We start from the raw sequence: 10,015 nt of genomic DNA, 5'->3' as shown, positions 1-10,015 counted from the left end.
AAAAAATTTTCCAATAAAATTATTTTCTACCTAGATGGGTTACTGCTATAGAAAAAAGGTAGCAGTAAAATTCTTGTTTTCTGGGGTGGAAGAGAGGGGCTGGAGCAATAGCACAGCGGGGAGGGCATTTGCCTTGCACACGGCCGATTCGGGTTCGATTCCCAGCATCCCATATGGTCCCCCGAGCACCGCCAGGAGTAATTCCTGAGTCATGAGCCAGGAGTAACCCCTGTGCAACGCCGGATGTGACCCAAAAAGCAAAAAAAAAAAAAAAAAAAGATTCTGGGGTGGAAAGGAGCACAGCAGATAAGGTACTTGCCTTGCTTGTGTCTGACTCTGGTTCAAGACCCCAGTATCCCAAATGGTTCCCCAAGCCCACCAGGAATGATCTCTAACCACTGCCAGTTCTGACCAAGCAAAAAGAAAAATCCTTTTTCAAAGATGATCAATACATCATGTATTGATATAAAGATATAAAGTCCACAATGAGCTAAAAGTTAGGGGAGCTAGCCAAGGTTCACAAAAGAGCTTTGTTAAGTAAAAGTGGACTTGAAAAAATAAAAAGTCAAATTTGTTTGGAGACTTGGCAAAAAGTAAAAGTAACAGAAGAGAATGAGAATGCATTCCCCTTTGTCTTACCCTTCTCATTTAAATGAAGACAAGTCTCTCAAACTGAACAAGGATAGAAGAGTATGTATAACAGGAATAGAAACCATAATGAAAGGTGAGATGACTGACTGGAGTGCAAGCCTTGCAAAAATCCACACACTGTCAGATATGGCAAAAACAACAAAAAAGTGAAATGATAAGGAGTACCTAGCCACTGATTCTTATTTAATCTTTTTATCCCAAGCCTTTTATATCCCAGAGAATACTAAAATACTCATGAATTACTTAGATGGGTAAATAGGGTGTTCCAGAGAACTGCTGAACTCATCAAGAAATGTGTTAGCAGCACAGAAATGCAAAAATATTTTCAAGGGTTTTACAATTGTTGTTGTGGGAGCTATAGGTGCTGAAAGATGGAATATTTGAGTTATGGTGGGGGGTGGGAGTTGCACACCAGAGATCAAATGCAGGTCTTACACATGTAAGGCATGTGCTCTGCACCTTGAGCCATATCCCTTACCCTAATACCTTTAATTTTGAGAAAAAGAATCCTTTTAACACAGGGTGTAAGGAAACATTTTTCTACCAAGGGCTATTTGCATATTTATAACATTTCATTGGCCATACATATAATTATGAGCTCTTAATGGTAATGTATGTCGATATAAAAGCTTATACACGGGTATTAATAGGAGCATAGCCAAAAAGTGTAGATAATCTAAATGGTTTTCTTTCGTGTTAATTGTGCAAGGCAGGTGTCTGATGGTGGGGAAGGAATCATAGTGATCTTTGCACTCTTGCATATGTGAAGCCCTAACTTCAAGCTCTGGGATTACCTGTAAACACACACACATTATTTATGTGCTTTTAAGGATATCACACTGAAAATTAAGTATTTTGCTAGAACTAGACACATGACAACACAGGAGGTAAATAATGAGATATCAGAAGGTCGCCAATAATATTCAGTGATTAAGATACATCGCTATAGTGGGGGCAGAGAAATCGTTCAGGGGTTAAGGCACTTGTCTAGCACATGGCTGACACCAGTTCTAATACTAACACCATGTATGGTTCTCATGGCAACACCAAGGACGACTCTGAGCACAGAGCCAACAGTTATACCCCCAAATACCGCCTGGTGGGATCTAACAAAAAGTCTTTAAAAATGATTGTGTGGTCAATAAAATGCCAACTTTACTTATAATAACAATATACCAAACAAGATAACCAAAATATTTTCTTTTTTTTTTTTTGCATTTTTGGGTCACACCCAGCGATGCTCAGGGGATATTCCTAGCTCTGCTCTCAGGAATTACTCCTGGCAGTGCTGGGGGACCATATGGGATGCCGGGGATCAAACCCGGGTCGGCCGCATGCAAGGCAAACGCCCTACCCGCTGTACTATCGCTCCAGCCCACCAAAATATTTTCAATGTAGGAATAGTTAAGTTATAAAAGATATCCTGTAGATATTACTGAAAATGAAATAGTGATGTAGATCACCCTGTGTAAAAATATATAACCAGCTGTGGAGATGCATTTAACTCCAGCTGTATCACCCTATTTAAAATTTTAGAAGCCCTGGGGCTGGAGAGATAGTACAGTCCATAAGGCATTTGCCTTGCATGCAGTCAGATCCCCAAGCATCCTATCCGGTCCCCCACACCCTGCTTGGAGTAATTCCTAAGTTCAGGAATAATCCTGTGCATCTCTTGATGTGACCCAAAAAGCAAAAATATAAAATAAAATTTTAGAATTCCTGGAGCACATTGCCATGAGACATCTCATACTCTACACCACTGATGTTCCAAGAGTAGCACACCGCATTGGTGGGGTGTAAAGTAGAAGGCAATCGATCTGATACTATATGTGTGTATGTGTGTGTGTGTGTGTGTGTATATATATAAATATATATATGTATATATAAAATAATGACATGTTAGTAATCTCTTATACAAAGACTTAATGGCTCCAAAGTGAGATACAGCAGTCTTCATACACTTTCCTCTAAGGAAGTCATTTTGGGTAATTTTTAGTGGGTTACTCGTAACAAGCAATACAAAATAAATTATTCAAGATCTGCCTTCAGGGCAGGCTTGGGTGGAGGTGGGAAAATTCGAAATAATGTTGGTGGTAAGGTGTAATGGTGGTGGGTTTGGTATTAGAATATTGAATAGTTTATTATTGTGAACAACCTTATAAAAATAAAAAAATTTAAAAATGAAACAAAAAAATTAAAATAGTGGCATATCAGGTCATGAGCCTACTATCAGAAAGCACCTTGCAAGCTCTCGAAGCTTATTAAGGTTGCTCCTATTCAACCCCAGAGGGCATGTTCTGTGACTGATGTCTCGGCTTCCTCTTAGACTGCCATTCAAGTGACTAGAGAGAAAGCTTTATGGGCTGAGTTCCTGCTTTGCATTAGGGTTTGATCCCCAAAACTGCATGACCCTCGGAGAAAACTTGGAGTAACCTCTGAACTCCACTGGTTGTTTCTCCCCCACCCCCCACAAACAAAAAAAATAACAAAAGACTTCTTCACCTACACACACAGATTAGTTTACCCATACCTCTCAGGTCATTCTGATTACAGCAAGGCAGTCTGAGAGCTGTCAGGCAGTGGTAATCTCACACCTCCGGTTGCTGTTCAGATCTTGCTAGTGGTGTTTTAGGGCATCTGCCAAGTCTGTATAAACTTAGTACACAGCTGCTCTGGGCACTCATAAGCCCAAATTCCTAGTTCCCACCGCCTTGCCCTTGAACCTGATACAGATCTATCCTAGGTTCTAGCAATCTTGTATCACAGATCACTGCACATGCCTGTTCAAACTTGGCACCACCTTGGTGTCACTCAGAATTAAAGCATTTGACCGCAAAGTTAACACCAGCCTAACACTGGACAATTGTGGCTCGGCTCTCTTGGTCACCAAATATGGTTCACAAAGTTACCGAGGATGCATAATTTTGAATTTTTCATGACATTCCAAACCTGCTCAAATTTGATGCCACAGGATTTGCCAAACACAACATCACATCAGAGGATACTACCCAGGCCTGTTTGATCTTGGCACTGTAGTTGCCACCAAGCAACTGACAAATGAGAATCATCCAGTAACTACTCAGGTCTACTTCACGCTACAATTACTATTGGAACTAATGTCTGTGACCCCTTCCTCCCCGTCACTGCCCAAGTCCTCTGGATTTTACCACCACTGCCATTGCCAGACACCAGCAACAGTGAACTCTTGGTTGGAGTCCATACCCAGTAGTTCTAGCTAATGCAAGGCACTGCTGACTACAAATTCCTTACAGCTGTCCAAGTATGCACAAAACCCAGAGATAGAATTGCTATCTGAAAATTGTGAACATAACTGGATTGCTACCCTGCCATTTCCAACTCAGACCCCCCCTCCCCTTGCCCCACCACCAAAGTCTTCATTTGGCACTCACTTAATGAAGAAACAGGGATTCACCCATATATTAATGAGTGAAAACAAAAACCTGCCAAGTATCAGGAATATCAGAACTTACAAAACTCACTGATGAGAATTTTAAAGGGACAGCTGTAATGATGCTTACTGAGATAAGAGAACTTTAATGAAATAAAAGAACTTTAACATGTTTAGCAAGGACTTAAAGTATAAGAATCATTGAGCCACAGAATTCAAAGGTTGAACTGAAAAACACAAGGGTCATTATATGGCTATTGTGACAACATGCAGGGTAAGTTATACTCTTACCCTATTATACCTGTTATACTCTTTCTCCGAATGAATAACTTTTAACTAATTTGATATTATACTTCATATATTATGTGACCTTGAATGAAATGATTGCTTGTCTATTCAAATAATGGTTTGGCAAAACTGTATTTAACTGTAGCAAAACTGTAAGGACTTAGCAAAACTGTAAGGACTAGGGATGGGGAGATATCAGTAAGACCAATAGTATCCCTGCCCTGATAGAAAATTTCATTCTGGTTTTTGGGGAATAGCATCCCTCCTATTTGGAAAGTTGAATATGAGAGTTAGTCACAGAGGTTTTTGTTAAGTACCAATAATATAAAAAATATATTAGCATAGTTCAAGTATAAACAGCAAAATTATTATAAGTAAAGAAAAAGATGAAGGGAACATAAGTATGTCAGCAGTATAGATCTCTGGGTGACCGTACAAGAGTGATTTTATGTCTTTTTTTTTCTTTCTTTTTGGGTCACACTCAGCGATGCACAGGGGTTACTCAGGAATCACCCTTGGCGGTGCTGGGGGAGGGGGGACCATATGGGATGCCGGGAGTTGAACCTGGATCAGCCGCATGCAAGGCAAACACTCTACCAACTGTGCTATCGCTCTAGCCCAGATTTTATGTCCCTTTAAAACAAATCTGTATTTTTAAAAATAAACATATATTACCCATAGAAACATATGTAGAACCATTAGTAAAAGAAAAAATATTTTTTATTCCATTAAGTCTTAGATTTTCACATACATGCACACTGTGATTGGTAATTTTGTCAATTTGAAGTTCCTTCAATAGTTGTAAAACTTATTCCCTCATATAAACATTTTGAGACATTTTATATTTGTTTATATAATTTTCTGCTATATTTATTAATTTTATATATACAGGTATATATACCTGCATATATGGACTGGAGCGATAGCACAGCAGGTACGGCGTTTGCCTTGCACACGGCCAACCCAGGTTCGATTCCTTCGCCCCTCTCGGAGAACCTGGCAAGCTACCAAGAGTATCTGGCCCGCACAACAGAGCCTGGCAAGCTTCCCGTGGCGTACTTGATATGCCAAAAACAGTAACAACAAGCCTTACAATAGTTACTGGTGTCCACTCAAGCAAATCGCTGAACAATGGGACAACAGTGCTACAGTGCTACATGTGTATGTATATATATATATATATACACATATGTATATTTCATATATATATACTATTTCTCTAATTAATACTTGGTCTAAGTAGTCTACCAGCCCTCTTTACTTTATCCTTTCTTTTAAGTTATTATATATATATCAAATATCTCATATTTCACTGAACATTTTCAAATCTATAGAATATAAATTTGATACACCTCCAAAAAAATTTAAGAGATGCAACAGAAATTGTTTTAGGAGTCTTCATTGTAAATAACACCTAACTCAAGCAAAAGAGGTATCACTGTATCACTGTCACTGTCATCCTGTTGCTCATCGATTTGCTCGAGCGGGCACCAATAATGTCTCCATTGTGAGACTTGTTGTTACTGTTTTTGGCATATCGAATATGCCACAGATAGCTTGCCAGGCTCTGCTGTGCAGGCGAGATACTCTCTGTGGCCTGCCGGGCTCTCCGAGAGGGGCAGAGAAATCAAACCTGGGTCGGCTTACATTAAAGGCAAACGCCCTACTTTCTGGGATAGCAAAAGAGGTAGAATAAAGAAAAATACAGGATTGCTTACAGAACCATAAAGCACAAAACTAGTACATCCTAAGAAGAGCTGGAAGCAATAAGTGGGTACCCAGCCAAAATTCTTTCTGTCCATCTCTACTGCTCTCTGCACAGCTTCTTTCTATTTACTTCTACTTTTATATTTGTGTGACAGTATATATGCTTACAACCCTGAGTTTACATATTATAGGTCCAGCTCACAGGAAATCTAACCCTTACTCTAGACTCCAAAGGAAAATTTCAAAAAAGACATTACATTGAATGGATAATGATCAACCACAGGTTCAATCAACATGTCAGAGGACAGGGTCACATTTTTCACAGAACCTGGCTGAGGACCACCAAGTGAAAGAAGCAAACAATAAAGGAGGATCTTTATCTACGTTGATACTTCAAAAGCTTATCTCCCATAGCTGTATTTCTTCTAAATGTGTATAAATCAAAATTTTATTATGCATTTTAAACTACCAAAAGAATCTATTCTTTAAAAAGAATTCCAGCTCTGACTACTTACAGAATGATTAATCACAATTTAATGTATATTCTGGATACATTTCAGATTTTTCACAATCACTTCTATTCAAATAAAAATCACTGACAGTTACTCTCCAACAATAATGTGTACATATTCCATAAGTATGTACAGAGAAACTGGCCAGTTTTGCATTCACGTGACAAAATTAGCTGCATATAGTTATTTAATTTAATCCACTTTAAGGCCTAAATTTTGCCAAATTCCTTAGATTCACAGAACTTACCTTTTAAACTGGTTGAGACAGAGACCATGTGTATTTTGTATCTGCAACATGATCTGAAGCAATGCATAGGAGAATTTTTTTAAAAGGAGGTTGAAAGGAACTTCGCCAAATACTTTTTAACTTTGGCATCATTTTCATACTGAATAAAACCTGATGAGATGGCTTTCTATGTTTCCTCACCCTCTTCAAATTTACCATAGCCTAAATATTACACAAATGATTAGTTCTTAAAACTTGCCACTAACACTGGACTTTGGTTGTTGCTCCCCTTCAGACCTTTCCCAGAGTCAATCATCATCATTTATCCTTATGCCACTTTTCATTTCATTGATTAGTGGCACCAGGATAAATGAGAATAGCCAATCAAATCTGAATTCATTTTCGGCCTAGCATTTCACAAGAAAGTACATAAAGTAAATAGAAATGTGCTTTATTTTTCACCTTGTTTTTCAGTTAATTAATTCCTCCCTTTAGAGTGGTCAATTAGGAAATGAAATTAAAGTAAAAAATATTAACTAGATTTTTTTACAGAGTTTTCCTTCCACTACTTCTTTTTAGGGAGTTGATAGTTTGTCAACTATATATATACTTTTATATATATATATGTATATGTATGTATACATATACATAAATATGTACATGTACACATATGTATACATTAAATGTAAACACATAAAACAGAAATATGCATAATTATAAGCTCTAATGGTAAATAAAATTCAATTAAATTATTAATATTCAGTTCAATGGTAGGGGCTGGAGTGATAGTACAGAGAGTAAGGTGCTGCCTTATTCGCGATTGACCTAGGTTTGATTCCTGGAACCCCTTATGTTTCCCCAAACCTTGCCAAGGGTTATTCCTGAGCACAGAGCCAAGAATAAGCACTGAACATCATCAGATTTGGCATTCAAACCGACAATGTATATCTCGATGCCTAAAAGCCAGGGTGGGGAGGAGAAAATATATAGTTTGGCCCCTACCTTAGTTCACTTTGTTAATCCTTATGTTTCATATTTATGTCATAATTTTCAACATTAAAACAAAATGTGTGTGGTATATATTTAGATGGGCATAGGGTCACCCCAAGCAGTTCTCAGGGGCTCTTCCTTGTTCTGTACTCAGGAGTGACCCCTGATGATGCTGGGGATTCCTGGCTCTGAACTCAGGAATTACTTCTGGTAGTGCTCAGGGGACCGCATGGGATGCCAGGGATCGAATTCGGGCATGCAAGGCAAATGCCCTATCCACTGCATTATTGCTTTGGCTCCTGCTGGGGGCTGTTGAATCAGGTGGCTTACATGCAAGTCAAGTGCCTTAGTTTTTATACTATCTCTCTAGCCCAAATATTTTCTCAAATACAAATGAAAAAATGAAATTATAGTGGTTAAGTTTACCTTTACAAGATAACTGCAATTGAATGACAGAGCTTGAATTTAAATGTATGTCTACCCTTATGCTCAGACCACCCTTATAATATTTTACATTCAATTTTTTTTATTTCAATCGTTTCCTTTTCCCATTCCTTCTCTTTGCTGCTATTGTTGCTGCAATGACTAGGGATTGTATGTGTGTGTGTGTGTGTGTGTGTGTGTGTGTGTTGGTTGTGGTGCTTATGTACTTGGCCTTGATGCTCATCAGAGTCATACACTTTAGTAGTGATGCTTACACACACTTGACTGGAGATTTTACATTCTATTGTAATTCTGGAGCACCAGACAGTCACTGGAACTGTGCTCAGCTCCTGTAGGTAACACCAGGGATTGAACTCATGACATCATATTTGCAAGATAGGTGCTTTTAGCTACGAAGTCCTGGGCTTCTCCGACTATCCTCTTAATCAGTACAGCACACAGATGTGGATCAAGTGGAGAAGGAAGTCATTTCTAGATTTGTCACAAAATTTCTATCATAAACATATATCACAGTAGTGGACACAATATTAAAGAATACTGACTTCTTGAGTATTTATGGAATCAATTATCCAATGAGAAGTTACTGTCCTACACAATTCTCCCTTTCAGTTTTTCTAGTAGCCTCAGGAGGAAATATCAGTTTGGGAAAAGTAGTTCTAATATTCGTCTAATACTTGCCAATTTTGATCTTTAACCAGAAAGTAGTAGGCCTCAAGGCTAAGATTTTAATAACTATAAACTATATTATCTAACTATAATTTTATAGCATTGCTCTGTTTTCCCTCTACTTAATTTTTTTAAACACTAAGTGTTTTTTTAAAAATTTTTGTTTTTAATTTTGGTTTGGGGGACACACCGGCCTTACTCATTACTTACTAGAGGCTCTGCACTCAGAGATCACTCCTGGTGGCACTCGGGAGGCCATATGAGGTGCCAAGGATCTAACTCCAGTCAGCTCCATGCCAGACAGGTGCCCTGCCCACTATCTCTCCATCCCCAACACCAAATCTTTTCTAAAAATATTATGTTTGGGGCTGGAGCAATAGCACAGTGGGTAGGGCATTTGCCTTGCATGCAGCCAACTCAGGTTCGATTCCCAGCATCACATATGGTCCCCTGAGCACTGCCAGGAGTGATTCCTGAGTGCAGAGCCAGGAGTAACCCCTGTGCATCGCTGGGTGTGACCCCAAAAATATATATATATAAATACATAAAAATATTATGTTTGGGGACTTTGGTGCCACATCTAGCAGTGCTTAGAGGTTATTCCTGACTATGTACTCAAGGGTCATTCCTGGAAGTGCACAGGAAGGGGGTCCATATGTAGTGCCCCGGGGAACAGCGGTTGGTTATGTGTATGGCAAGAACTTTAACCACTGAGCTATCTATTTGATCCTAATTTTATTTTTCATAGCTGCTATCTATGTCAAATTATTCTATTTTTTAATAGTAGTAACCAAAGTTTCCTGTCATATGATTCTATACTCATATGATTATACTCATATGATTCAATACTCATATGATTCTATTGTTTGGTTTGGCATCATACCCAGTGGTCCTCAGGGCTTACTTCTGTCTTTGCACCCAGAGATCACTTCGGATGGGGTGCCAAGGGTCAAACCCAGTCAGCTGAATGCAAGACAGGAACCCACCTTCTGTACTATTTATCTAGCCCCTAAATACATGCAAGTATTTTTTTTCACATAAGAAATTTTTAAGTGGTTGCTCATATAAGTATTTTTTAAACTCACATTAAACCAAAAATAATGATAAGAAAGTACGTGGGTG

The sequence above is a fragment of the Sorex araneus genome, chromosome 1 (genome assembly GCF_027595985.1).
Source record: "Sorex araneus isolate mSorAra2 chromosome 1, mSorAra2.pri, whole genome shotgun sequence".
Taxonomy (NCBI): domain Eukaryota; kingdom Metazoa; phylum Chordata; class Mammalia; order Eulipotyphla; family Soricidae; genus Sorex; species Sorex araneus.
This window is presented reverse-complemented; position numbering follows the sequence as displayed.